Genomic DNA, 27,783 nt, shown 5'->3' with positions numbered 1-27,783 from the left:
ACCGTGGGCAGCAGCCTTTAGCCCAGGGCTTCTGGCTGCTGCTGCAGCAGCTGGGGATCCATGCTGCAGGCACAGGGTCTGCAACCAGTTGTCAGCTCTGTGGATCTTGTGTTGTTTAGTGCAAGTGTGTCTGGGAGGGGCCCTTTAAGGGAGCGGCTTGCTGTTGAGTCCGCCCTGTGACCCTGTCTGCAGCTGTGCCTGGCACCCTTATTACGATGTGTGCTACTTTGGCGTGTAGACGTTCCCTCGCAGCGCCTATTTCGATGTGGTGCTGCGCAACGTCGAATTTGAACATCGACGTTGCCAGCCCTGGAGGACGTGTAGACGTTATTCATCGAAATAGCCTATTTCGATGTTGCTACATCGAAATAAGCTATTTCGATGTAGGCTTCACGTGTAGACGTAGCCATAACCTGCAATGTCTATGCTAGAGCCAGTGTTTCTAGCTACAAAAACCTCAACCCACGTGGCACAGCTCTGACCGGCCATGCAGCCTTGCCCTGGGGCAGTTGCCTGTCTGGCTATCATAGCTACCTAAGGGGCTTGATTGCTTCTTGAATTCTATCTGTTCACCTTCCAACTGCATGCTGAGCAATGTGCCCCTTGTCTCTCTCATTTTCTTCCCCAGAGAAGACTTGAAGGAGACATACAGGACAGACTTCAAACTCCCTTAGACAAAGAATTAATGGGCATAAAGCAGACATAAAACACTCCTGATTCACAAACCTGTCAGCCAGCACTTTAATGGAGTGGGCTGTTCTGTTAATGACTCAGAAGTCTGTGTTTTACTGAAGAGGAATTTTCACAGCAGTTAGGAAAGCGAGGCTGCTGAACTCTCTTTTATATTCAAATTCGACACATTAACACGTGGTTTGAACCGGGATGACAATTTTCTAGCTCATTGTATTGGAGGGGGAGCCGTGTTAGTCTGGATCTGTAACAGCAACGAAGGGTCCTGTGGCACCTTATAGACTAACAGAAAAGTTTAGAGCATGAGCTTTCGTGAGCACAGACTCACTTCTTCAGATGTCTGTGCTCACGAAAGCTCATGCTCAAAACTTTTCTGTTAGTCTATAAGGTGCCACAGGACCCTTCGTTGCTGTTATAGCTCATTATAGGGGCTCTTTTACATACTTTGCTGTATCTAATTCTTGACTCCTCCCCTTCTGCCCCTCTGCTCTCTGATTTGCTCACCCTGATAATATTTTTCTGATTTGTCAACCTTGATTACTATGTTTGGTTCTCTGTGCCTTAAATATTGAGTCTGTTCTGGTCTGGCTATGGGCTGAAGAAGTGGGTCTGTCCCACAGAAGCTCACCTAATAAATTATTTTGTTAGTTTTTAAAGTACTACTGGACTGCTTTTTGTTTTGATTTGTTTTTGTGCTTTGTGGTTGTTGCTATGTACCTGCTTTGTTTCCTTTGCAGGACCTTTGTTTCCTTTCTAAGGACTTGAGTGAATACTGACAGGGTCCCTTCACCGTTGAACACTTAAAAGCTGGGGGTGCTGTTTTCTCAGAACAAGCAGGATAACTTATTAACCACATGGCAAGAATTATTAATTAAGGGAACAGAGGTGGGATTTGCAAAAGCTCTCAGCCTTGGCTTGAGTGAGACCAACGGAGAGCACTTCAGAAAGTTTGTCTCTGAGGTAACTGAAGTGGAATGCAGACAAGTACACAAACCCAAGGAAATCAGTAACAGAGAGGAAGCCGTGCTGGTCTATACACTATCAAAACAAAAAGCCATCAAGTAGCCCTTTAAAGACTAGCAAAATGGTTTATTAGGTGAGCTTTTGAAGAAGTGGGTCTGTCCCATGAAAGCTCACCTAATAAACCATTTTTTCTAGTCTTTAAAGTGCTACTTGATGGCTTTTTGTTTTGACCAAGGAAATCACCAATCCTTCGCATATTCCACCCCTTGAAACTCAGCTATTACTGTACCTGACTCTCTCTGTCTCCATTGCCCTCCCACATGCCAACTCACTCAGTCAACCTGAAACTAGGCAGAGGTCATCAGCCAGGCAGGAGACAATATTAAGTAACAATGCGCTCTCCCCTCCCCACTGTGTACATACTTTGCAAGCCATTCACCCGACTTCTGCATTCCAGACAAGGAATTAAAAGGAGTCACCCTCCAAATGCAGTAACTCAGTATAAATAGCAATTCATGTGCTCTGCATACCGGGTCGGTATTAAATATGCAGAGATCGGCATTGCTTAGGTACCAAATTCAACTAATTTGGGGTGGTTTTTTGGAAATTAAAATGAAAACGTCCTGCTCCGTTTCAGTCATTGCTCTGGGGTGGGATTGGACATGAGGGTTCTGTGCACAGGCTGCCCCGGGGAGAGACAACCTCAGCCCTCTCAGCACAGCAGCTTGGGGCCAAGCGAGAAGCACCTCTCCCTGGCCTCTGCAGCTCCAGCCAGCACAGCTCGGGGAGGGGTGCATGTCCCCCAGCCGGGGCAGGTCTAGGTTTGTCTGCACCCTTCGCTCCCCTACCAGAGCAAGGAGTGGAGCAGACTGTGCATTTTCCCCTCGCTCCCTGACAGCGGGGAACAGCCAGCAATGTTCCAGTATGAAGAGAGCAGGGTGAGAACCCCAGCCCCTCAAAGGGTGCCATGAAGAAGAGAGGCTAGGAACTGGGGCAGGCCCAGACACGAGGAGGAGAGATGCCTCCAACCAGCCCCTTTCACCTGCCTGGTGATTCTATTTCTCCTATATGGTTTGATGAGAAGCAATCCCATTCCAGGCACATCCCATTCTCCTGGCACAACCAAATCCTGACCTTGCATTAAGGTACCAGAAGAGGAAGCTGTATGCTGCTAGTCTTTCCACTGGTAATGTATAGCTCTGACCGTGTCAGAGGAGCTCCTGAACAGACACAGACAGACAGGTACACAGACTCTAAACTATTTCAGAACCGAAAGAGTCCAACCAGGATGAGTGGTTCATTGCTCCTAGCCCTCAACAAAGTACGGAAAGGCGCAATCTGCCCTGAAGACTTTATAGTCTCAGCGGATAAGTGACAAACAAAAGGCTGGAGGTGGGGGAGCAGTGGAAGAAAATTCATTATGCCCTTTTTAAAGTAACAGTGCCTCGGCATAACACTAACAGGTTGAACCGCTCTCATTCAGAACTCTCTCATCTGGCAACAGCAATAATCCAGCATGATTTTAGTTATCTGGATGACCGCTTTCCAAATGTCCTGTGACCCATAAAGTTTGTTTACAGCCACCAGCCCTGGATCTCAGTGCTCTGTGCTGTTAATTAGCTCTAATTTACCCCAAATGTCTTCTAAGAGCCCAGTGAGCAGTGGAAGTGTTGGTAATGTGCTAGACAATATTGACCTCCCGTGGTCCAGCAAATTCTCTCGTCCAGAACCAGTCAGTTCCCAGGGGTGCCAGATTAGAGAGGTCAACCCGTACAGTCAGCTTCAGACATCTAGTATTCTTAGAACGACAGCTGTGCAGTTCTTGTTGCCTTTCAGTGATGAGAGATGTGGGCAGAGAACGCTGTGGTGGCAACTCTTGTGGATTTGATCACCAGTCTCAAGATATTAGGTATGTTTCTTAAAGCTCCAGTCCCAGGAGTTGAGCTGTTGATAATCTCACTGCAAAACAAACAAACAAAAAGAAGGTATGTTTCTTGCTCTTGTGGTTTCTGCAAAAAGTTTTAAAAACACGACCTCACCAGTGTGTGGCTTAAAACTAGAAGACAGAGCTCAGCAGTTACAATTGTTTAACATTTCATGATTTTCGGGGGGGCTCTGATTGATGTGTTTTGGACATGTCGGGGCGGTGTCCAACTCACTCAGTCAACCAGGTGTCCAATAAATGAGATGTGCACTACAACTTGTCAGAATGTTGTCAACCAGGGAAAATTTCAAACAATTCTTTAAAAAAGAGTTTTAATCTCGTTTTTGAGGTTTTGATGCAAGTTCAAGACCGGAAATAGTTTATCTGAAACCAAAAGCCGTGTCTACACATGCACGCTACTTCGAAGTAGCGGCACTAACTTCGAAATAGCGCCCGTCACAGCTACACGTGTTGGGCGCTATTTCGACGTTAACATCGACGTTAGGCGGCGAGACGTCGAAGCCGCTAACCCCATGAGGGGATGGGAATAGCGCCCTACTTCGAAGTTGAACGTCGAAGTAGGGCACATGTAGACGATCTGCGTCCTGCAACATCGAAATAGCGGGGTCCTCCATGGTGGCCATCAGCTGAGGGGTTGAGAGACATTCTCTCTCCAGCCCCGGCAGGGCTCTATGGTCACCGAGTGCAGCAGCCCTTAGCCCAGGGCTTCTGGCGGCTGCTGCCGCAGCTGGGGATCCATGCTGCATGCACAGGGTCTGCAACCAGTTGTCGGCTCTGTGGATCTTGTGTTGTTTAGTGCAAGTGTGTCTGGGAGGGGCCCTTTAAGGGAGCGGCTTGCTTTTGAGTCCGCCCTGTGACCCTGTCTGCAGCTGTGCCTGGCACCCTTATTTCGATGTGTGCTACTTTGGCGTGTAGACGTTCCCTCGCAGCGCCTATTTCGATGTGGTGCTGCGCAACGTCAATGTTGAACGTCGACGTTGCCAGCCCTGGAGGACGTGTAGACGTTATTCATTGAAATAGCCTATTTCGATGTCTCCACAGCAGGAGCAGGAGCAGGGTGTTGGGCAGAAGGATTGGGATTGGGACAGACTCCCCCAGCTGACCCTGTGTATTGGCCAGTATTAAGCCAGTATTAAGCCAAACACTTTACAGAACTCTACATATGTTACTTCAAACCTTTTATAGTTGTTAAGATTCTTTTTAGTTCATTATCTCTAACTCCACGGGCCATAGGTGTTGTCAGATGCTACCAGCGTGGTGGTCTGCTCTCTCCAGTGTTGGTATCACTCGGCTGCGTGCGTGTGTTCCCTCTGTGTGCTGCCCCAGCTCTGCAGATAGCTGACACAGCAGACCCGAAGAGAACCCCCAATGACCACAGAGTCTAGTAAGGTGCGAAGGCGTGTCGGCCAGGTTTATTGCCGTATTGGACACAATAATAGTTCCCTGTAGACTTCTCAGTCTAAGTCAGGGCATACTACCAATATGCACCCACGATCAATGGACTCAGCTCAGTCAGTGGCAGGACTTTCCACTGCCCCCTCGGCCGGACCCAGACCACACCCCAGGAGTACATTCTTATACACAGGTACAAACAATTTACACATCACTCCTGACGTACTGAGGTACAACCCTGCTACGTAGTCAGGTGCCGCCTCTCACCTTGTACATGTTGGTTCGAACAAAACAACTCTATCCCTCATTTTACCCTTTTGCCCCTGTCATTGGGATGGGTCGGCCTGTTCTTTCTTATCTGTGGACTGTTGCAGGGTAGGGAGTTCTGGTACCATGTTCATACTTCAATATGCTAGGTAGATATGTTTATGCAACATCACCCCTCTTCTTGCCAACTTCTGGGAGCAATGCATTCTTTTAGTTCACAGCTGCACTTTGCTTTCTGTTAGCAAAGTCTTGACCATTACTTTGGTTCAGGCCTAAGGCCTCATACTGGGCCTGTACTTACTACATTCCCCCACTTTTTATCTTTTTATGGGGAGGATGTTTACCTATCGTCCCGGAAAAGCGTAATGTATGGACTAAAGATAACCCAGTGGGCGAAACACTGTTATGTGGTTACCTTATGTTACCATCAATACACTCATGCCCCATCTGTCTTTTTAGTCTGCACATTCCCTCGTACGACTATTAGGCAGATTTTATCATCCAATTATTTTTAGTCCATTATGGTGGATCTCCTTGTGTGTCTTTGCTTATGTCAGAAATTTTCCACAATTCCTAACTTATTTTTATTATCGTGAACTTCACGTTTTCTTCCATTTCTCTCATTTTATTTTTATAGCTGATTTAATTTCCTCATTGCTCCTTCCTCTTTATCACAAAGCCTTTTGTTATTCACGTCTTATTTTTACTGTGACAATAAAAGGCACATTTCTTCTTTTGCAGAAACACACAGCGAGAGACAGTCCCTGCCCCAGCTGCGATCAGAGCCCCATTGTGTGGGGCTATGCACAGACACACAGCGAGAGACAGTCCCTGCCCCAGCTGAGATCAGGGCCCTGTTATGTTGGACTGCACAGTTACACAGAGAAAAGACAGTCCCTGCTTCAGCTGAGATTGTACTCACAGAATCACAGGGCTGGAAGGGACCTCAGGAGGTCATCTCGTCCAGCCCCCTGCTTCATGCAGGATCAACCCCCACTAAGTCATCCCAGCCAAGACCTTGTCCAGCCGGGACTTAAAAACCTCAAGGGATGGAGAATCCACCACCTCTCCAGGCAATGCATTCCAGTGCTTCACCACCCGCCTGGTGAAGTAGTTTTTCCTAATATCTAACCTACAACTTTCCCTCTTCAACTTCTGACCATGACTTCTTGTTCTGCCATCTGACACCACTGAGAACAGTTTCTCACCCTCCTTTTTAGAGCTCCCCTTCAGGAAGTTGAAGGCTGCTATTAAATCACCTCTAAGTCTTCTCTTCTGTAAACTAAACAAGCCCAAATCCCTCAGCCTATCCTCATAGGTCTCGTGCTCCAGACCCTTAATCATTTTTGTTGCCTGAGGGTTGGGTTAAGTGATTTGCCCAAGGTCACACAAAGTCTCAGGCAGAGCTGAGATCTGACACTGGGTTCTCTTCAGTGCCAGCCCAGGGCCTGAACCACTGAGCCACCCAGCCTGTCTTTGCAAAGCCTTAGGACAAGTTAACTGCCTGTCAGCCTGGGCGGCCACATTTATGAAGTTGCCACATAGGCACAGGTGGGCCTGTGTCACAAGGCCCTGAGGAAGAGACTTGTAGACTGAGCTGATGGCTCTGGTAGGAAACCAGAGAACTGGGATCAAAGCCCACAAAGCGCTGATGTCACAGCCAGTGTGGGAGAAAGTCCCCACTGGGGCCAGGGACCCCCTACAGCACAAGGGGCAGGGGGCAGGTGGGCCCATGCAAATGAAGAGGATGTGGCCTCACACAGGCACCCTGGGGAAGTCCTGCCGAGTGCTGTCAGGACTTAGTGCCTGGCCAGCGCTGCTGGGGATTTCATCTGTTGGGAAACGCAGGGCGCCGGGTTCCCCAAGTACCCTCACCTGGCCAGACGGCCTCTCTGAGGTCCCTGTCCCTATGAAAGGCCTGATCAGAGCTCCGCAGCAGACCTCACGCCGAGCCCTGCAGAGCCAGCGAGTTCCTCCCCGAGCCCCCGGGAGCGTTGCTGCTTCCCCAGGTGTTCGCTGAGGCAGAGGAGCAGAGAGAAGGTGGCCTGAGTCTGGGCAGGGCTACATCACACAGAGTCCTCCAGGATCGCCATGTCGCCGTAGCAACATCACCATAACCCTGTGGGATAGAAGTGGCCTGCGCTGAGGGAAGAGGGTTTCCCCGGGGTAAGACATGTCCAGGCATGATGGAGCTACAGCAACAGAAGGGATCGTGGGTTGACATAGCAGCAGCTGCCCTGGGGATGCGGTCAGCACAGCCACCATTCTCAAGGGGTATTTCTTCAGCCCTAATCAACATTACTTTCTAGGTGTGGCAGATCAGCCTGAGCCTGGAGAGTGGCAGTCCCACCCTGACCTGCTAGGGAGGCATTTCTCTGGGCCTTGGTGCCCCCACGAGGGCCTGGCACACTGCTATGGCCCACCTGCTGTGCAGCTGGTCAGCTGCTCTCTGCTAAGGCCTTTGCCGAGGGAAAACTGTGGTTTTGCTTAAGCAGGGTGGTGATGTTTTTCTGCGGGGGGGAGTCTCAGATTGCAGCCGGCCTCCCTAAATGTTCAGCTGCAAACTTGTCCAGTTCCACTGAAGATTTCCAGGTTAGAGAAGAAATGTCAAAAGTCTCCACACAAAGACCCCTCGCTGGTTTCCGACCAGCTACAGCCCTCCTAGGTAGCTCTGCAGAAACCGCTCCCTTGCTGCCTGCCTCCTGTGTCCTGTCCTCAGAAGAACAGAGCCCAAATGCCTGCGGATGCAGCCATGGTTCAAGACCTCAGAGCATCTGTTGGGGAACTGGACTGCCTAGTTGAGCTGCTGCACAAGCATGAAGAATTCAGAGCCATGAGGCCCAGAGCAGCACAGCAGTGAGTGCGTTCCCATCCCCGGCTGTCGGTTTCTCACAAGACGTTGGCGCGTACATGCTGTCAAACCTGTGGCTGTCCGAGTGTGATCACACCTACGTCAAAGCCCCCGGGCAGTTTCCAAACAGGGTTTCACACTACGGTCCCCAGCTCACCCACACCTCTGGGTGCTGATTCTTGCCCATCTCCCCCCAGTCTTCTGCTGCTTGGTGTGTAACAGGTCTCAGTCCTCACCGGTCTGCGCCAGCAAAAGTGGGGGAGGCAGGCGCCCACCCCCTGTGCACCTCAAACACCAGGGGGCTTGGAGAGGTGCAGGAGCTGCCAGGGCCATGTTTGACAGAGCTGGTGGGAAGTAGAGGACAAGGGGTGGATGCTGTAGGAAGGAGTCCAGGAGATGTCTGATTGTGTGGGGGAAGGGGGAGCCTGGCAGGGCTGTTGGCACAGGTGGGAAGAGGCTGGGGCAGGCTGGGAGTATTGATCGTACTCTGCCCCTCACCTCAGTAGCCCCCTATCTTCTCCTGCTGCCCTCCACAAGCCACACACTCCAGCCTGACCCTGCCTCCCTCAGTTCCCCATCGCCCAGGAGCAGGGGGCACAGGGAGGTGGCCCGTTCGATGTGGTCCCGCCACGGCCCCCAGGAGGGGGGTCCCACAGCTGTCCCACACCTGGAGGAATGGGGAAGATCTTGGCTGGGTCGGGGGAGGTGTGACAGAGCTGCCAGGGGGCATCTCTTTTTGTGTGGTCTGACCCCAGCCCTGTGACTCTGCTCTCCCCCCGATACCCGGCATGGCCTAGCCCCACGCTCCAGGCCCTGAAGCAGCCACTCAGCCGTAGCTAGGGCGCTGCCCCATTCATGGCCCGTTTCAGTCAGTGCCATGGTCCTGGGATTTTTAAACTTGTAAATTTCATGATGTAATTAAATCTGTTTGCAGGGATGTAATTGTAAGGGCCTGACAGCCCCCAGAAAGCTCTTTCACCACCTCCCAGGCACACCCCACCCAGCTTGTAGAACTTTGCCCGGGTGTGCTGGCCCTTTAAGAGAGGTTCCAGGCCTTGCTTTGTCCTGGACTGGTAAATCCTGAGACTTACTGTTCCCGGAGCTGGTGGGAACTGTGGGCTTCACCCCCAGGAATGCTGGGAGGGAGGTTTATATACGAACTCCCTGTGGGGCTGGCTGAGTAGGTGGAAGGCAGGTTGTGGGAGAGACCAGGAGCGTTGCGTTTATTTCTGTGTGCCTGGGCTTGAAAAGGGTTTGGAGGAAGGTTGGATTCTGTAGGGTGCCGGCATTCCCTGGAAGACGGGACAGGTGCTGGAAGTTTTCCTAGGCATTGGAGGGAGCTAAGTGGGGAGATGCAGCAGATGGACCCAAGGTGGGTCCCATGGCAGAGGGAGCTGTGAGCTACCCTGCATCCCTGAGCAGCCCCTAGATGTGGGATGCTCAGACATCTGCTCTGAGGGGCTGCATTCAGACAGAGGTGGCAGACAGACTGGGCTGTGGGTGGGCAGTGATGGGCTGGGTCAGAGGTTGCCAGTGTTTAGTTTTCCTCTAGTCTTCAGCAAGTGGGGGATGCGGTGACTGCACTGCAGAGCTAAGTTGCCCAGTAAGAAGAGGGAAACTGAGGCAGCGGCTGTGTCTTCCAGCGGGAGAGGTTTTGTTTATCTATTACATGTCCTAATTCTCCTGCTGCTTCTCGGTTGTTTAACTCTGCACATCTGTACTGGGTCCTGGTTCGAAAAGGCAGCCCTTGGGCAAAGGAAAGCGGGAGTGACGTCAATGCGGATGTTTAGGGGAAATACCAAAGCTTAGCAGATGGGTGGGTTAAGCCTTCCTGCCATTATTTTTCACTTCCTACCATTGTCCATGGTGCAATGAAGTTGCTGTTGTGCCACAGCTTGGACTTCCTATCTCGAGGGCCCTTCCCTGAGGACAAAACCAGCACAGAATAAATGGTAGCGCAAAATCAGTTCAAACAAAGTCTCAGGAATCTCAGGCTGTGCCTGAGTAACATCCTATGCTGGGCTCAGCGCCAACCCAGCCATTCCCTCCAGCCCCTGACCGGGGCCAGCTGCCTCAAAAGCCCAGCCTGGGAACTCAGCCTGGATCCTGGGGTCAGTTTTGTGTGATCTGCCCCCAGCCTTGTGACTCTAGTCTCTTCCCCATACACAGCTGCAGAGCCCAGCTACTCCCATGTTCAGGGTATTGACAGTCGCATGCTAAGGGACCAGCTGGCCCAGCTGGTGTGGTTCAGTCGTCGTCTCGTTGGAGACCCCGACCTGGCTGAGCGGGCGCTGGGGACTTTTGTGTGCTTTCTCTGAGTGGCTGTGTGAATTCCCTGCATCTTAAAGCACTGACGTGTCTGTTCTACTTCACTCTCTCCCTGTTCACAAGAGGTGCACCTCACCTGCCGGGCTAGGCACATAAACAGCTTCAAAGCAAACAGTGCGGTGAACAAGGCTGTTGCCAAGACAAGTGCTTTATTTCTTAGTGCCGCTCTCCATCAGCAAGAGGCCGGTGATTGTGAGCATGTTTCTTCTCCTGATTTCCCTGGAAGGGAGTGAAAGCTGGTGATTAAATTGAAAGGCAAAAATCTCATCCCCTTGAAGAACAATTGTTCACCCTGATGAGAACCCATCTAGCCTAGAGGCATCAGGGAGGCTGCAGAGGTCCTTGAAAGCAGAAACATGTGATGTTTGTGAAGCTAAAGGACTTACTCTGACATATCACAGCCCTTGGGAGACAGGCCAGTCCTCGTCTACAGCCAGCCTCCCAGCCGGAAGCAAATGCTCACCAGCTGCCACGCAACACAGCCCAGAAACTCACTTACCCAGGAACCTGTCCCTGCACCAAACCCCACTGCCATCTCGCCATGGTTTTATCAAAGTGACACTGTCACAGGACCTCACCGCATCAGCCGCACTCTCAGGGGTCAGCCACCTGCCCATCCCCTGACGTGCTCTGTGCCATCGTGTGCCAGCTCCCCTGCCGTGTTTGTTGGACTCTCCAGACAGTCCCTCACCAAAGGATAAACAGGCACTAACCAGACAACAGGAAAGGGGACACACACACACAACCCTGCAGGGAAAAAAGAACAAGAAATCCTGTGGCACCTTGTAGACTTGCAGAGTTTTTGGAACATGAGCTTTCAGGGGCAAAGACCCGCTTTGTCGGACGAAGCAGGTGTTTACCAACGAAAGCTCATGCTCGTAAATATGTGTTGGTCTATAAGGTGCCCCAGGACTTCTTGTTGTTATTGTGGACACAGATTAACTTGGCTACCCCCTGACACCCATAGGGGAACACTTTAATGTCCAGGGACAGTCAGGAATGGATTTAAAAGTCGCCGTTCTTCCCCAAAAAACAACCAACCAACAAACAAAAACCCCTTTAAAACTCGATTACAAAGGGAAACCACCGGCCTGGACCTCACTTGCAAATTCAGACCATACAATTAGGCCCTGATAAGGACCTAAATTGGTTAATGTGATACAAAGGCAACTTGCCTGGATATTTATGTTTCCTCATCGGCCACAGTGAATGGTCACAATCACCCTAACTGATCACCCTCCTTGATAAGGGACAGTAACTTCTTTCTTTTGCAGTAATATTCCTCCCGAGACACCTGCCTTTGTATTCCCACTCCAGGGCCTCTGAGGAAGCAGGTTTTACCCACGAGCGCTACTGCTCTGATCGGTCCGTTCGTCTCTAAGGTGCTACAGAACCGCTCCTTGTTTTTACAAATTCTACACGTTCCTTTGCCCTGCCTCGAGCTTTTGAACTAGTAAAGAGATTTATAGGCAACTTTCTGGAAAACTAGGTCCGGGCCCTTAGAGCAGGCATGGGGAACCTCTGGGCCGGGGCTGGCTTGCCTGGATCTGACGCACAAGGCCCCGCCCCTCTGGCATGGGTGCGAACTGCCAGCGGTGCACCGCCATGCAGGGGGTGCCATGGCAGGTGTGCCAGCCACCCGCCGCCCCACCGGCTGACTCCCATTCAATGGGAGAGGCGTGAGGCAGCCTCAGCGGGTGGGGGCGCTTCCCTGCAGAGTGCAGAGCCACATGGGGTGATGTGTTCTCTGCCTTCCCCCCCAGCCTGAGCAGCACCAGATAGTTGTCCTCTCGCCCGTACTCCTTGTGAGAATGAGGCGTACGGGGTCAACTCTCGAGCCCCAGTGGGTCGACTTTGGGACATGAAATCAGACCCCAGAAGACCGACCCTGACCAGGTCACTCTCCCCACGTGTAGATGTGCCCTTAGAGCCAGAGGCCGCTGAGCGGGGAGCGGTGTGGACTTGTACTGGGGTTAGATTAACTGGTGCTGTGCGTATAGAGGCACTGGGGTTAGATTAACTGGCGCTGTGCGTATAGTGGCACTGGCGACTCCGCACATTATGCTGTGGCTGAGGGCCAGGCCAAGAGACACCCCACAGGGCCCCCAAATGGCGCCTTGTATTCATCAAGGGTGTGTCCCTTCCCAGACCTAGTCAGTGCAGCTACCTCTGAGCACAGCCCCTGTTTCTGGGGTTGAACTCGCCTGTGAAGAGGAACCAGGGATTTGGATGGATCCCTTGATGCCTCTTCTGTCCATTCCCTCTGCAGCATCTGGCGTTGGCCACTGCTGGAAAGCAGCGGGGTGGGTAGATGGATCTTTGTTCTCACGCTCTGAAAGCAGAAAGGTTTATAGACCTTCAGAAACCCACGTGTGTCCTTCAAAATCTTTACAGTGAAGTTCTCCATTCCCAGGGGTGTGGTGCCCAACGTAGGGAGCACACGAAGAGGGGGCTGCTCCTCTCACATGGTTTCTATACGGTCTGGCTTTAAAGAGCTTTATCTTCACTTTATAGAACAAGCCACAAGCTGCTTCTAAGTCCAATATTAACACCTGATCTCCCAGGTATTGATAAACTGTAGAGCTGATCCCTGCATAGAAGGAGCAGGATGTTCGCACTAGGGAAGCAGCGAGCACGCTCGTTCTGCGAGGTCTTGATACCAAGAGCAGAGCTCGTCAAAAGATTTCCAACCAACCTTTTACCTGAGGGAAAGCTGGATATTGGATTAGCTGAAACTTTTCATGGACCGTGTCTGGCTTCTGCAGAAGATGTTGAGTTTTTGTCAAGAGATGCTGAAAATTTTTCAGTCTCTTGATCAAAAGTCAACGTTTTCTCACCCAGCTTGATTTAAGACCCTGATGGCCGCCAGGCTGAATGCTTGCACGGATGAGCAGATGGTAGATCTGTCAGAGATGGGTTTTCATTGCTCCACATCCTGCACTCTAATCTCTTCACAAACATGTTTTCTTGTGCTCACATCTTCCTGTTCCTCATCCTGCCTCAAAAGTGATTTTAATTTCCAGCACAACTAGCATTTGCTGGTTGAGGTGGGTTTTCTAGACAATACCTGGGTGGCCTCTTGAAGCCAGGCACCAGGGAGAACAGCCGCATTGTCAGCTCTTCACCCACACTTGGGAAATCCAGATCAGAGAGACCTGAGCCGTGGAAAGGCTCTCGTGACCTTTTCATGAGGGCACAGGTTCTGAGCTGGAGCTGCTGGGAATTTGTGCCCACAGCAGAGCCCCCTTTGTGGGGCTGAAGGTTGAATCCTCTCCCACTGCCCAGGCTGGGGGAAGCCCCAGTGAGCGTCTCAGAACATGGAGCTGAGCTCACAACAAAATCCTGGGGACATACAGCCTGAGGAGCATTACTTACACGGGTCTCCCGTGGCCACCTCCCGCTCTGAAAGGCTGCCTGTGTCACCTGGCGCACTGCTCCCTGCGGGGTGATCAGCCACCGCCACCTGCAGCTGTGCTCTGCACCCAGGCGAGGCCGAGGGTGGGTTCTTACAGGCACCGCTGAGTCAGAGCCAAAGGCAGGGTGAACAGTTTGTCAGCCCACAGCCACCACTCACTGGTGCCCCGACCTCCTGAAAATGAAAACACCCCATCTTCAGCCTCTGCTTTTGCATCTGCACCTCATTTCCATGCCACCTGTTTTTCAGTGGGATTCTCCCCTGTGGCTGCGTGAAAGACCTCAACAAAACCACCAAGCTGACTGACAGGTCACAGGCCCGGTGCTTTCATGAACCGAGAGCTTTCAGGAGCTCCATACGTTTTAAAGCGCAAAGGGACCATCACTGCCGATAGCCTGACCTGCCTCACACAGGCTGGAGTGTTTTCACTCAGCGATTCGGCCATCAGGCCCGTGACCTGTGCTTGGGCCAGATGTTATCTTCTAGAATCACCAACCCAACCTTGGGGCAAAGGACTCCATGTACTGGACAATCCTTCCTGTCCCTGGGGGAAGTGGCTCCAAAGATTTTGCACCCCCCTGATTGAAAACTGGGCCTTGTTTCTGGTCTGAATTTGTCCCACCACAATGTCCAGCCACGGAACTGCACCTGGCCTTTGTCTGTGAAAGTAGAATCCTCTGCTGTCACACCCCTGTCCAGACTTACAGCCCAACACGTCCCATGCACCAGGTGAGTGTCCCAAACACTGGGCTTAAGGGCGGGCCTGGGCACCACTCATTCCTCCAGTGGTTCAATAAATGGTTCCTAAGTCCCCTGGAGAAGCTAGTTATTCATTTCATTGGCTGGCCCAAACAATCTGGGAGTTTTAGCTGACCTGAAACCCTGTTTTGTATCGCTGCACAATACAGCCAGATAATTGTTCCAGCTCTCGTTGTTAGTAGCTCACTGTAAGGCAGCTTTTCCCAGCCCCAGACCATTCTTCTTGTTCATCTGCATGAATCCATTTCATTGTGATCTGTGTTTACACCCCCATATATAACAGCTAGTTATTGGTGCTGTAAGGGCGGTGCGCTGTCACGCTACTGAGGCATGAGAAACAAATGTCACAGCTGCCTGTTAATGTACTCACTGGCCACAGCAGCCTCCTTAGAAATGAACCATATTTGAGGTCACTGATTAAGAGTTTCTAGAGGTTGACAAGGTTCCCCCTTCAGTGAGGGGAAAGCCAGAACCAGCCAGGCTGCAGTCTTAGTTCTGCATGAGTTGGCGGGCCCTGATTTACACCAGGGAGAGGTCATTTACACCAGCTGGGGAGTGCTTCCAAATCCCAGCCATGCTCCAGATCCCCTAACACTAGTGCCAATGAGTGCACAAGCAGAAGGACACTCGGGAAACAGCCTTTGACCGGGTGGAGAGGACACATTCATGCGACATGGCGGCAAATGGAAGGACTGAGAAGTGTGTGAGATCTTTCCCTGGAATGAAGCCTCTGTTGTTTATGCAGCTTGTTAATAAATGAACTCCTAATGATCCACGTTAAACAAACAAAGATGTCCCTGGTCTTATTGTGTGGCCTGACCAACCGAGTATCTGAGCACGTCACAATCAACAATGTATTTATTCCCAGAAACACACCTGTGAGGATTTCCTGCTACACCGCAATGAAATTTTTGGCCAAAATTTTTGGTGTCACTCAAAAAGTTCTCCAGATTGGGTCTAAATTTTCAGTTGCTTTCTTTAAAAAAAAAAGAAGAAGAAGAAGAAGGATTTGGTTGCTGAAAATGGAAATATTTTGGTTGCTGGTGAAAATCCCTCCATATCTTACCAAAAGTAAATTTTTCCCTTGAAACCTTTTGTCTTGCATGAAAAATGTTGAGCAGCTCTGCCGTGACTCCTGAGTTATGAAATGTCTCGATTTAGAGCTAATGCAATCACCTCTTCTCTTGGGAAGCTTCCACCTGCCAATGAGATCGGACAACGAACCATGAAGTAATTCCTCTTTGTGGCAACTGCAGAGGCCTCCAGACCCCTGGGCCTTCCCTTCGACTCTGCCCTGTCTCAGCTTACACAAAGGGTATTGCGTTCAACTTGCCTAATGGAGGGTCAGCCAGAGGGGACATTTCCCTTCTTCTCTTTGGATATCCTGCTGCCTGTATCATCCCCAGTGCTTCTCTAAGTCCTTCCACAGAAAAATGCTTGTAATTAATACTAAAGGAAGCATCAAAACCCCTCAAGATTGGTCCCCATTGTGCTCGACACTACACAAAATTAGCGCTGTGCTGGGAGTCACTGACGGTTACCACCAAGTAAGTCTTCGCTCCTAAGACAGATGCAGACCACGTGGGAGTCCCCAGGTGGCTGAGCACCCCCTGCCAGGCTCAGTGCAAGGAGCCAGGAAGCCGCTGCTCTGTCGTAAAAGCAGCTGGGAGCAAAGGATGGGACCCTCCAAGGTGCATGGCAGGGCACAGCTAAGCCATGTGGGCGGAGGGGTTTCCCTGACTGCAGATGCAGGGGCTAGGAGACTGGGCTGCAGAGGCATGAGGCAAGGAGCCAGGGGAAGCCACTGTGAGCCTGGCTCTGAGAGAGAGGAGGGCATCAAGCCCTTCTCCCCAGATAATCTCCTGGGCTGCCCTGGGGCCTGTCCATAGAACAGCGGAGGTGGCTGCCGTGGGCCCTGGGGCAGCCACCCCGCGCCGGCCATGGATGGGATGCTCCGATGCGGCGGTGCAGGAAGCCGCTCCTCTTGAGAGGCTTCGGAATCTGTCACCTGCCAGAACATTCACAACATGAAACTGAATGTAGCGTGCGGCCGTCCCTGCTTGGCTTCTGTCTGATCTCAGAGCGATACTGCACGGGGAGTCCAGGGGCTTTCCGGTCTCAGCCAGAGAGGTGTGAAAGCCCCTGTCCTGCCCCCAGCTGTCCAATGGGTGGGACAGCTTTGATCCTCTAGTACAGGCCATTCCTCTTGAGTGGCTGGCGTAAGGAACCCGCAACCACCCTGCTCTCAGGCTGCCGGCACAGGCGCTGGGGATGTGGCCATAGCATGCTGCCTTATGGCTAGTCCATGCGACCCAGGGCCCACAGGGAGCAGACTGTAAATTGGAGCAGCCCATGGACTGCTCTAGCTTACACTCAGGGCTGCATAAGGCTTTCAAAAACCTCAGAACATGGGAAGCACAAAGAGAATCCCTCATTTGTTGGACCTGCCTAATTAATTGACTGCCAAGCACAGCGACTGTGTGGCTGAGAGAGAGGCTGCGTCTGCTTCCTCTGAGGGAAGCGAAACTTTGACAAGAGGCAATAATTTTGCAGAGCAGGCTACACTGTGTCTCTACCACAGCTGCCCTTGTTCGTTCAGACAAGAGCCTCTGATAAGACCTTGTTCTGGGAAATTTAGCCATTGATAGTGACAGATGCAGTTGTCTGTGTTGCTCAGAGACGTTAACTGCCATGTGCACGTTTCCTAGCGTGGGCAAAGCCGCAGGGGCAGCGAACGTTCCTTTCCACCCTCCCCTGCTTCTGATCTCACACTGCTGGTGGGGCCCAGGGGCTCCCAGCACCTACCGCTGCAGCACTGGGGCTCTCAGCAGCCAGCCAGGAAGGACTGGGCTGAGTAATAGGCGTTATTTTTAAGAACACACTTGAAAGAATGATGCTGGGTGGGCAGCTGTGGAGTTTCCATGGGAGATACTCGTCTTTCATTTCTGAGTTTGTGCAAAGGCGGCGGGCGGCCTCTGTGGTAGCCACAGAGACGTGGCTCTGGCCCTCGCAGATGTGAGTCTAAATACAAGTAGGCCTTGAGCTGCGGTCGTACAGGACGCGGCAGGGGGGCTGGAAGCACAGTAAGAGTGCTGTGTGGTGCACTAAGATGATGGCGCGCTCGCTCTGTGTTGCTCTAAGAACAGATGCATTTCTCTAGCTCGCTTACTAGCTCACCAGGGCCAGGCCTGTCTCTCCCAGTGTGTCTGTGCAGCTCACTGGGTGCTCCTGGTGCAGAGTCATAAAGGGTTTGTCTGTCTCCTGCTCAGAGGAGTTGGCTCGATCGTGCACGGGGCGGGGAGTCCAAAGGGGAGCCGAGGTGGGAACGGTGCAGACATTGGACTCACGGTGCGAGGTGCAGGGCAGTGCAGGGGGCGGTTAGGCGGAGCTGCACTGGAACGAACTTGTGTGCAGGGCAGGATGTGGTCTCTACGTGGCTGGTTTCCAACGGCAACGCCCACATAGAGAGGATGTGTGATATGTGGCCTGGGCTGGCTTCATGCAGTTGGCCCCAATCCGAGCAGCACAGAAAGTTCTGATCTGAGAACTCGCATCTCCCATTTGTGGCTTGTTGCAGTTCCAAAAAGCTGTGCTGAGGGTGCTCCACTCTGGCACCTCCTGTGTATGGTCGACAATAGTGGTCATCCAACATAACCCTGAGCCCTGGCTCTCATCTAACGTAACCCTGAGCCCTGGCGCTCGTCAGACATAACTCATGCTGCACTGGCGATCTAAAAGGTGCCATGCAAAGTTCTGTATGTAAAGGAAAACCGGTTGGCTCAGGTAATCATGGTGTGATAAATATATGGGGTGTTTACACAGTTAGATGTGTGTGCTGGAAATATGTTTCTTAATATGTACAACAGGGCCCTGATCCCAGCTGGGGCAGGGACTGTCTCTCGCTGTGTGTCTGTGCAGCGCCCAGCACAACAGGGCCCTGATCTCAGCTGGGGTGGGGACTGTCTCTCGCTGTGTGTCTGTGCAGCGCCCAGCACAACGGGGCCCTGATCTCAGCTGGGGCAGGGACTGTCTCTCGCTGTGTGTCTGTGCAGCTCCCAGCCCAATGGGGCCCTGATCTCAGCTGGGGCAGGGACTGTCTCTCGCTGTGTGTCTGTGCAGCACCCGGCACAACGGGGCCCTGATCTCAGCTGGGGCAGGGACTGTCTCTCGCTGTGTGTCTGTGCAGAGCCCAGCACAACGGGGCCCTGATCTCAGCTGGGGCAGGGACTGTCTCTCGCTGGGTGTCTGTGCAGCGCTCGGCACAATGGGGCCCTGATCTCAGCTGGGGCAGGGACTGTCTCTCGCTGTGTGTCTGTGCAGAGCCCAGCACAACGGGGCCCTGATCTCAGCTGGGGCAGGGACTGTCTCTCGCTGTGTGTCTGTGCAGCGCCCGGCACAACGGGGCCCTGATCTCAGCTGGGGCAGGGACTGTCTCTCGCTGTGTGTCTGTGCAGCGCCTGGTGCAATAGGGCCCTGATCCTATTTGGGCAACAAGCTGCTATCGTAAAATAGATAAATAAATAAACTTAAATGAAGAACGTTCCCTTGGCAAAAGACTGAGCAGTACACTGACGAGCACACCACATGTACTAGCCGTATTTCAGAGACAGGTGCAGAAAAAAGAAGCAAAGCTGGTACATATGCAAAAGCTATCTCAAAATAAGCAGAAAGAGCTGCAGGGGAAGCAGCAAGCCCAGGTGTCGGTCAGATCAGGAAAACCCCTTGGTGTTCTAGTTTCACTGGAAACTCTGATCTAATTAGAAAGCGGATGACTGGGAATAGCTCTGACAAAATAACACTTTGGGCAGAGATCACTCAGTGTTGGTTTTGAAAATGTTTTACAACATCAGCCCATACCTGCAGCGAGAGCTCCTGCGAGCCGTCGACACACAGACAAAGGCAGGATCATCCCCCCCTCCAAAGTGTGAGGCTCAGAGAGATGCAGTGACTTGCCCAAGGACATATACAGAATCAGTGGCAGGATCATAGACCGGTGGGATTGGAAACGCTCTCAATAGGCCAGCTGGTCCATGCCCTGCATTTGAGGCAAGGCAAAGGAATATCTACCTCATCCCTGGCAGGAATTTGCCTAAGCTGCTCTTAAATTCCTCCACGGACACAACCTCCCTCAGTAATTTATTTTAGTGTTTAACCACCTACATGGTTAGGAAGTTTTTCCTAATGTCCAACCTACACCTCCCTTGCTGCAGTCTAAGCCCATTGCTGCTTCTTCTGTCATCAGCGATTCACAAGAACAATGGTTCAGGCTCTTCTTTGTACCAACTTTCTATGTACTTCAAAATTGTTATCCTGTCCCCTCTCAGCCGCCTTTATTCAGACTGAACAAACCCAGGGTTTCCAGCCTTCCCTCATGTGTGATGTTTGCTTGACCGCTAATCATTCTGTTGGCCTTTTCTGAACCTTCTTCCACTTGTTCACATATTTCCTGGAATGTGGTGCCCGGACCTGGGCATAACGCTTAGTGGAGATCTGATCAGTCTATCGTACAGCAGAAGAATTGATGATACATCCCACTTCGGTGTTTGCTTTTTTTGCAACAGCATCACACTGTTGAGTCGCGCTCACCTTGTGGCCCACTCTGACCCCTAGATCCCCTTCTGCTCTTCCATTTTCTCTCTGGGCAGCTGATGGTTCCTCCCCAAGGGGAGCACTTTGCATTTGTCATTATTGAACTTCATCCCATTTACCTCAGACCATTTCTCCAGTTTGTCCAGCTCGTTTGGAGTTATAACCCTGTCCTCCGAACCGCTGCCAGCCCTCCCAGCTGACTCTCACCTGCCAACGTTGTAAGCGCACTCTCTAGCCCACCAGCTGAATCGTTGATGAAGATATTGAACAGAACCAGTCCCAGAAATGACCCCTGCAGAACCCCACATGTTCTGCCCTCTCGGTGTGTCTGTGACCCACTGATAACTGCTCTCTGGGACCATTATCCAACCAGTTCCGCATCCACCTCACAGTAGCTCCACCTAGGCTGCATTTGCCTAGTTTGTTAGGAGCTACAAGAGTGTACAAGACCCAAGCTAAAGTCTTACCAAAGAACCTAGAATTGGAGCCATATCACCTGAGTCCCAGCCCTGTGTCATAACCACTTGTCCTGCCCTCCTCTGTCAGCCCCTTGGACTCCCCCCAAGAGCACCTCTCCCTATGGGCTGCCGGCTGACACTGCCTGGCAGTGGGGCAGGGGCCCTGAGGAGAACACAAGATCTGCTGTCCTGGGTCATAGAATCACAGAGCTGGAAGGGACCTCAGGAGGTCAGCTAGTCCAGCCCCCTGCTTCAAGCAGGATCAACCCCCACTAAGTCATCCCAGCCAGGACCTTGTCCAGCCAGGACTTAAAAACCTCAAGGGATGGAGAATCCACCACTTCTCTAGGCAAAGCATTCCAGTGCTTCACCACCCGCCTGGTGAAGTAGTTTTTCCTAATATCTAACCTACACCTTTCCCTCTTCAACTTCAGACCATTGCTCCTTGTTCTGCCACCTGTCACCACTGAGAACAGTTTCTCACCATCCTCTTTAGAGCTCCCCTTCAGGAAGTTGAAGGCTACTATTAAATCACCTGTAAGTCTTCTCTTCTGTAAACTAAACAAGCCCAAATCCCTCAGCCTGTCTGCATAGGTCCTGTGCTCCAGACCCTTAATCATTTTTGTTGCCCTCTGCTGAACCTGCTCCAGCACATCCACATCCTTTCAGTAGTGGGGGGGCCCAAAACTGGACGCAATATTCCAGATGTGGCCTCACCAGTGCCAAATAGAGGGCAAAAAACACTTCTCTAAATCTCCTCGAAATGCTCCTCCTAATGCGCCCTAATATGCCATTTAGCCTTCTTGGCTACAAGGGCACACTGTTTACTCATATCCAGCCATTCATCCACCATAACCCCTAGGTCCCTTTCTGCTGTACTGCTGCTGAGCCAATCAGTCCCCAGCCTATTAACAATGCTTGGGATTCTTCTGTCCCAGGTGCAGGACTCTACACTTCTCCTTGTTGAACCGCATCAGATTTCTTTTGGCCCAATCCTCCAATTTACCCAGGTCACTCTGGGTTCTCTCTCTACCCTCCAATGAATCTACCTCTCCCCCTAGTTTTGTGTCATCCCCAAACTTGCTGAGGGTGCAATCCAGTCCCTCATCCAGGTCATTAATAAAGATGTTGAATAACACCGGCCCCAGAACTGAGCCTCGCAGCACTCCGCTTGAAACAGACCGCCATCCAGATATTGAGCCATTGACCGCTACCCGTTGGGCCCGACCATCAAGCCAGCTTTCTATCCATCTTATAGTCCATGGATCCAAACCATATTTCCTTAACTTATGGGCAAGAGTGTTGTCCAATGGTCCATCCATCCCAGTGTCTGACAGAATTTTTGGGAGGTTCTCCTCTCTCCATCCTCACCTCCTGGCTTCTGTCACTCAGAGGTTCTGGGACACCCCAAGCATGGGGTGCATCCCTATTCACAGCAGCTAATGGATGGCCTTGTCCACCACAAGCTTACCTAGCTCTGTTCTGAGCCCAGTTACGTTTGCCACCTACACAGCATCCCCTGGCAGGGAGTTCCACAGATCACTGGTGTCACTGGGAATCCAGCCGTTCATGGTAAAGGGGGACGGACCAGGCCTTTGTGAGGTTGTGTTGTGTTATACAATACCTTCGCCAGAACTACGGCCCCAGTACTGCAGTGGGGCCCGCGTGGGGGTCCTGACAGCCGGATAGGGGCACAGGCCTGTAGCTGGCTTTCCACTGTGTCAGCGGGACGCAGGAGCGGGTCCAGGGTTCAGAGGGGCAGGAACAGGAGACAGGAGCCTGCTGCACAGTTCACAGCTGCCTAAGCCAAACCCTGCAACAGAGGCCAGAGTCTGGCCTGAGTCCATGGACATCCCTCATGAGCCAGTCTGGGGTGACAGAATCCAGGCTCCATGGGGGTCACTCCAGATTTGCACTCGCCATAGGGCACTGAGACCAGAATCCAGCCATGATTCCACAGCCTGCAGCGGGGTCGCTCCAGACTTACACCGGCATCATTGCAATCAGGATACGCCCCTAACTCCAGAGACAAGGGAGGCGTCACTGGATTTACCCTGAGCTCTCTGAGATCAGAACCTGGCCCTGTTTGTGCCTATCTTGCTTTACAAAGCTGAAGGCAGGAGCCCACAAAGGTCAGGCCACAGAGGAGAACCGCCCTGGGTGAAGCGATACACAAACACGCCATCCATCAGAGAGGCGGCCGGGTTAGTCTTGGTGCCACAAGACTTTTTGTTGTTCTCAAAAACAGATCATCCCTTATCTCCCGCAATAGATCTGATCTCCTTCCCGGAACCACACCCTCACTGGCTCCCATGACAGCTGCTCTCTTGGCCGCTACCAGGGTGACCTGGACAGGACTAGAGCCAGCAGCTTAACTGGCTGTGGAGTTAACGAGGCAGCCTGCGGCTGGGGCTGTAACAGGCTGTGACGGGCTGTAACAGGCTGTGTCAGGCTAGAACGCTGCACCAGAGATGCTCTGCTCCAGCCTGTCCTGCGCCCGCACCTCTCTCCTGCCCGCCAGCATCTCCAGCGTCCTGATCCCCCTCCGCAGAACATCCTCGTCCCCTCCCAGCAGCGCTCTGCTGGCCTGGGGCTGTTGCGTGGGGCAGAGAGGCTGGAAGGACATTGCTGTGGTAGCTCAGGCTGGGCTGCTCGGAGAGGTCCCGGCTCTCCGTGTTTTTGCCTTCAGCACGCCCAGGAGGTGAGCGCTGCAAGCCTGAGCTGCAGCTTCGATGCGCCCCGGTGTCGTTCATAAAGAACCCAACCCCCGGCACGCAGAGGCGGATTAAGGTCTCCCGGCCTTCAGCAAATGGAGTGGGGGCCCTGGGGCTGGTATTATGACCCCGCCCCCCGCCTGTGACCCTGCCCTTCTGCGTGTGATTGGCTGCAGCCCATTTTGCTCTGCCCTTTTCCTGTAACCCCGCCCCCATACCACCCCATTCCAGCGAGCAGCGATTTTTCTGGGAGCCCCGAATTGGCGAGGGGCCCTGGGCATGGGCCCCCTTGGCCCATGCGGTAATACACCACTACCAGCACAGCGCAGTGGCAAAGGCCCTCAGCCGGACGAGTCTCAGCCCTTGCACCCCGACTGCGGTTCCCGGACTGCTAACACGAGTGTCGGCCACACAAAGGGTTAAAACAAGGCCCCCTGACACTTCCCAGCTGGTCCAGACAACTCTCTGCGTGTGAGCGCCCTTGTGTGTGTGGTGCTCCAGGGCTCTGGGGCAGGGCAGCCTCCTCTGGTGCTAGCACCCCGTGTCCATGGTGGGGGAGGGCTGGTTTCACGCACAGCCACCACCTGTCCTGTCTTTGTTCCCTCTGGCTTATCTGTTCTGTATCTGCACCTGGGATTTCCCTGCACTGCCGGTGCTTTTGCCAAGCTCAGACAATGAACTAGTCAACGTCTGCTCAAGTCTGGGGCCGAATCTGGGTTCCCAGCCTCTGGTTCAGCCTTTGATCTGGGTGGGGAACCTTTGTTCACTCAGCCAGGGGCCACACACAGGCAAACGAAACAAAATAAAATAAAAACCACCCTCAGGGCTCACCTGCTCCTAAATGAGAAGCAGAAATCAAAACAAAAGCCCTCGCTACACACCTGCCTCAGTGCTCCTAAGGGCAGCAAAATACCCCGAACCCGACCCACCCCTCACTCACTTAACTCGGTGCGCGCTGCCCTCCAGCCCCATGATGGGGTAAGGGAGCAAGGTGCCAAGACTTGGGGCTTCTGGCCCAGAGGCCATAGGTTCCTCACCCTGGCTTATATCTTATACAAGGACAATACATCTGGCTCCACCTCTCCTGGATGGGCGAGCGTGGATGTCCATATCTCTCTTCTAGGAGAAGCAGTCCTCCAGCTGCAATCCCACAATGCAACTGGTGTGCTGAAAAGTGCAGCAGGGCTGCTAACTGGGGGGAGGGTCCTTAGATCCAATGACAAACACAACCCTTGTTAAAGCCAATGGGTGTTGGGCGCCTGCACATCATGGGAAGGGACAACAAGGTTAACACTCAGGTGGCCAAACTAGATGATCTTATGTTCCCTTGATCATGTGATGATCATATGATTTCCAGTTCCGTTCATTCCCTCTGGGGCACCTGGCACGGCCCAGTGTCAGACGACAGGATGCAGGGGTGGATGGACCTTTGGTCTGAGGCTGTGTGGTTGTGCTTATGTTCCCTTCTGGTTTTAAACTGTGAGTCAGCGAACATCCTCTCTGTACCAGGCACAGGGGAGAGCTGTGAGACGGGTACATCAGTGGGTTACATCTCCTCTGCTGGAGGACTTTCTGCCTCTATTCAAGGCGATGCCTCAGGGGGTTTCAGGACAGGGCCATTAGAAAAATGAGAGCTTGTTCTGGGGACCAGCGGGAGTCTGTGAGCTGGAAATTGCTCATTTGATTCGATCTATTGATAGTACCGAGCTTTGGCCTTTCCACTAGTGCTCGAGGGAGGGTTTGAATCATCAAGGACTTTTCTGAGGCTCCCTGGCATGCAAACAGCTGACACACATGTGGGCAATGGACATCAGTGGGTGACAGGCTGCGGGGGAAGCACATGATCTGTTTGCTCCCTTATTGCATTATTTATGAAACTGACACGGATGCAGTGCACACAGCAAGCCCTGCTTCTAATGTATCCACTGGCAATGGAGCCTAGCAAATATTTGAGATCAATATTGGCACTAATGGAGTTGAAAGGCTCCTGGGTAATGAACAAGCCATCCAGGTCTAAATCAGTCCACTTACAGGCAGCGCAAATACCCACAGAACAAAGGAGCCAGCTGCTCCCCCGCCTTGGGCTTTCAGTGAAATCCCAGGTGCCCTGATCCCACCTGTGCAAGCTGAAGAGAAAGGAGGGTAGCAGGGAGTGAGAAGCATTCAGAAAGGGAATCTCTCTGCACCGGAGGGACCGGGCCCTTTGCTCAGGGCTTTGGGGAGAGCTGGTTGGAAATGGCCCGTTAAAGCTGTTTGCATGGAAAACTGAGTTTTTGAGCAAACCCCACCCCACCCCCTGCCAAAAAAAGACTTTCGCAGAAAGCGGCTCAGGGACACACAGACTTTCCATCCTCTCTCCTGTTTAGCACCCCTCCATTTCTGTGTTACCTACAAACGTATCAGTGATGGAGTAAGTCACTAGGCAAGGCTATGAACGTTCCCTGTGTTTGTAGCCCCTGGCTTAGGCTGGTCTCCTGCTGTGGTACAAGGCTAGGATTTAGTAGAGCTGGCTCAGTCCCTAACTCTGCCACTGACTCCCCATGTGACCTTTGTGGAGTCATTTTTCCTCTGCGGACCTCAGTTGTCCATCTGTGCAATGGGGATAACATTCCTTCTCCCTCCCCCCCTCAGTCTGTCTTGGTGACATGGAAAAGGCCAGTCCCAACCCCAGAGAGCTTACAATGACAGGGCTGCTCTGACGCCCATTGAAATCTGTACCAGGCCTCTCTCACTACAGGGGCTTTGGGTCAGCCCCTGAGACTGGGGGCTGCTCAGGGCAGGGCCTGTCTCCTGCTAGGTGCGGGGGCAGCACCTGGCCCATGGAGACCAGGACCCAGCGCCCATCCTGCACAGAACGGCAGCGACAGAGCTAAGTGCAGTGTGAGCACAAGGAACAGAGAGACCAAGCGCTACAAGGAGCAATGCGGGGAAAGGGGCAGCTTTTACTGGATCCGCTGCTGCTGGGGAGAGACACTGGAGCTCTTCATCAGGGCTGTGCAGCTCAAAGCCGGGCGCTGGCCCCAAGGGAGCGGGTCCAGGAAAAGCTGTCCCCTCCCTCACTCTGTCTCTCTCATATGCTGGGCTCAACCCAGTGACAGCCACTTACACACAGCTGCAAAGGTGGGGTTGAAACTGGACACCGAGTGAAAGGATGCACTGCAGACTCACCCACAAAACAGGCACAGGGACGAGATGTGGGAGCTAAGCATTCAGAATAGGCCTGATACTGAGTATTTCTGAAACTCACTCCCATAAGTCTGAAACCTATTTGGTAGCCAGCCTGTAAAGTGACTCATTTCCTTAATTAGTCATTTAGCATTTTGTGTGTGACCCACGGGGAAAAATTTCAACCAGAAACATCCCTGGTGCTGGTGGTGAGCTGGAAAAATAAAATAAAATAAAAAAAGATAAAAACTTGGCTTTCTCACCATCAGACTATGGAGGAGGGTGTAATAAACAAACCCTAAAAGAAAAGTGTAGTTCTCACCACCAGAATATGGGGAAAGGGTGTTCTTAAAGCCCCAGCTACTGGAGTCATGTGATCACAGAAAAATCTCAGCTTTCGTGATAAAAGTAAGGATGTTTCTACATGAGCTGGTGGGAAAACAGAATTTCCATGCTGAGATTTTGAAAATGGGCTTTGTTTTCATTATGAGTTAGACAAAAAGCAAAAATCTTAAAAGTCTTCTGCAAAGCTAAACATTCAAAATTTCAATACTGGGCCTTTAAACATTTCTTTTTTTATATTGTTGAATTATACCCATTGGATAAAGTACAAACACATTTTTTTCAATAACGTAAAAATCTTTAATTTGGGCCGTATTGGTGTGATTAACTTCTTATAAGCTTTTATTGTGGAGTAAAATACATCAAGAGTAAACACTGGTTTTTCACTACTTTTTACTTTAATTAAACAGAGTTCATTATCAGGAAATCTAACGCTGCCCTTAGCTCCCCTAGGTATATGTCCCCTTAGGGATAACGTTCTGCTTCAGTTCCAAACAAGTGAAACTGGGTGTTTTAGTGAGAGCTGGCAAAATGAGTCTCGGGGCAGCCGTGTTAGTCTGTATCTTCACAAATAATCAGCAGTCATGTGGCACCTTCGAGATTAACAAATGTATTAAGTCATGAGCTTTCATGGGTGAAGCCCACTTCATCAGATGAGAAATCAACGGGACAAAGAAGGGGAAAATCCTGCATTTTGTTTCTCTTCTACATTTTTCATCTAATGAAGTGGGTTTTACCCATGAAGGCTCATGACCCAATTGTTAGTCTCTGAGGAGCCACAGGGCTGTTTATTACATACAAAGATCCTATGTGATCTGCCCACTGAGCTGCATAAGATGCCAGCTGAGCACAAACAGAATTCTCCAGCGTACTGCTATGGTACTGACTTACGCAAATGTTTGCAA

At 51.8% G+C, this 27,783-nt stretch overlaps 1 long non-coding RNA gene across 2 annotated transcripts in view; it reads right to left on the bottom strand.

Annotated features, from left to right (window-relative positions):
* Positions 1-3,053: 3,053 nt before the first annotated feature.
* LOC142024992 (uncharacterized) overlaps positions 3,054-27,783 on the bottom strand; it is a 31,320-nt gene continuing 6,590 nt past the window's right edge. The window contains exons 2-8 of one of the 2 annotated variants that reach the window (XR_012648552.1): positions 15,677-15,809; positions 13,812-14,025; positions 12,641-12,768; positions 10,513-10,655; positions 9,964-10,031; positions 7,133-7,376; positions 3,054-3,612 (exon numbers count right to left, since the gene is read on the bottom strand). This is a non-coding gene — a long non-coding RNA (uncharacterized LOC142024992). The remainder of the gene's footprint in view (positions 3,613-7,132; positions 7,377-9,963; positions 10,032-10,512; positions 10,656-12,640; positions 12,769-13,811; positions 14,026-15,676; positions 15,810-27,783) is intronic. The other variant, XR_012648553.1, reaches the window with a different exon arrangement.

Source organism: Carettochelys insculpta, chromosome 22 (assembly GCF_033958435.1).
Source record: "Carettochelys insculpta isolate YL-2023 chromosome 22, ASM3395843v1, whole genome shotgun sequence".
In the NCBI taxonomy this organism is placed as follows: Eukaryota; Metazoa; Chordata; order Testudines; family Carettochelyidae; genus Carettochelys; species Carettochelys insculpta.
This window is presented reverse-complemented; position numbering and strand designations above follow the sequence as displayed.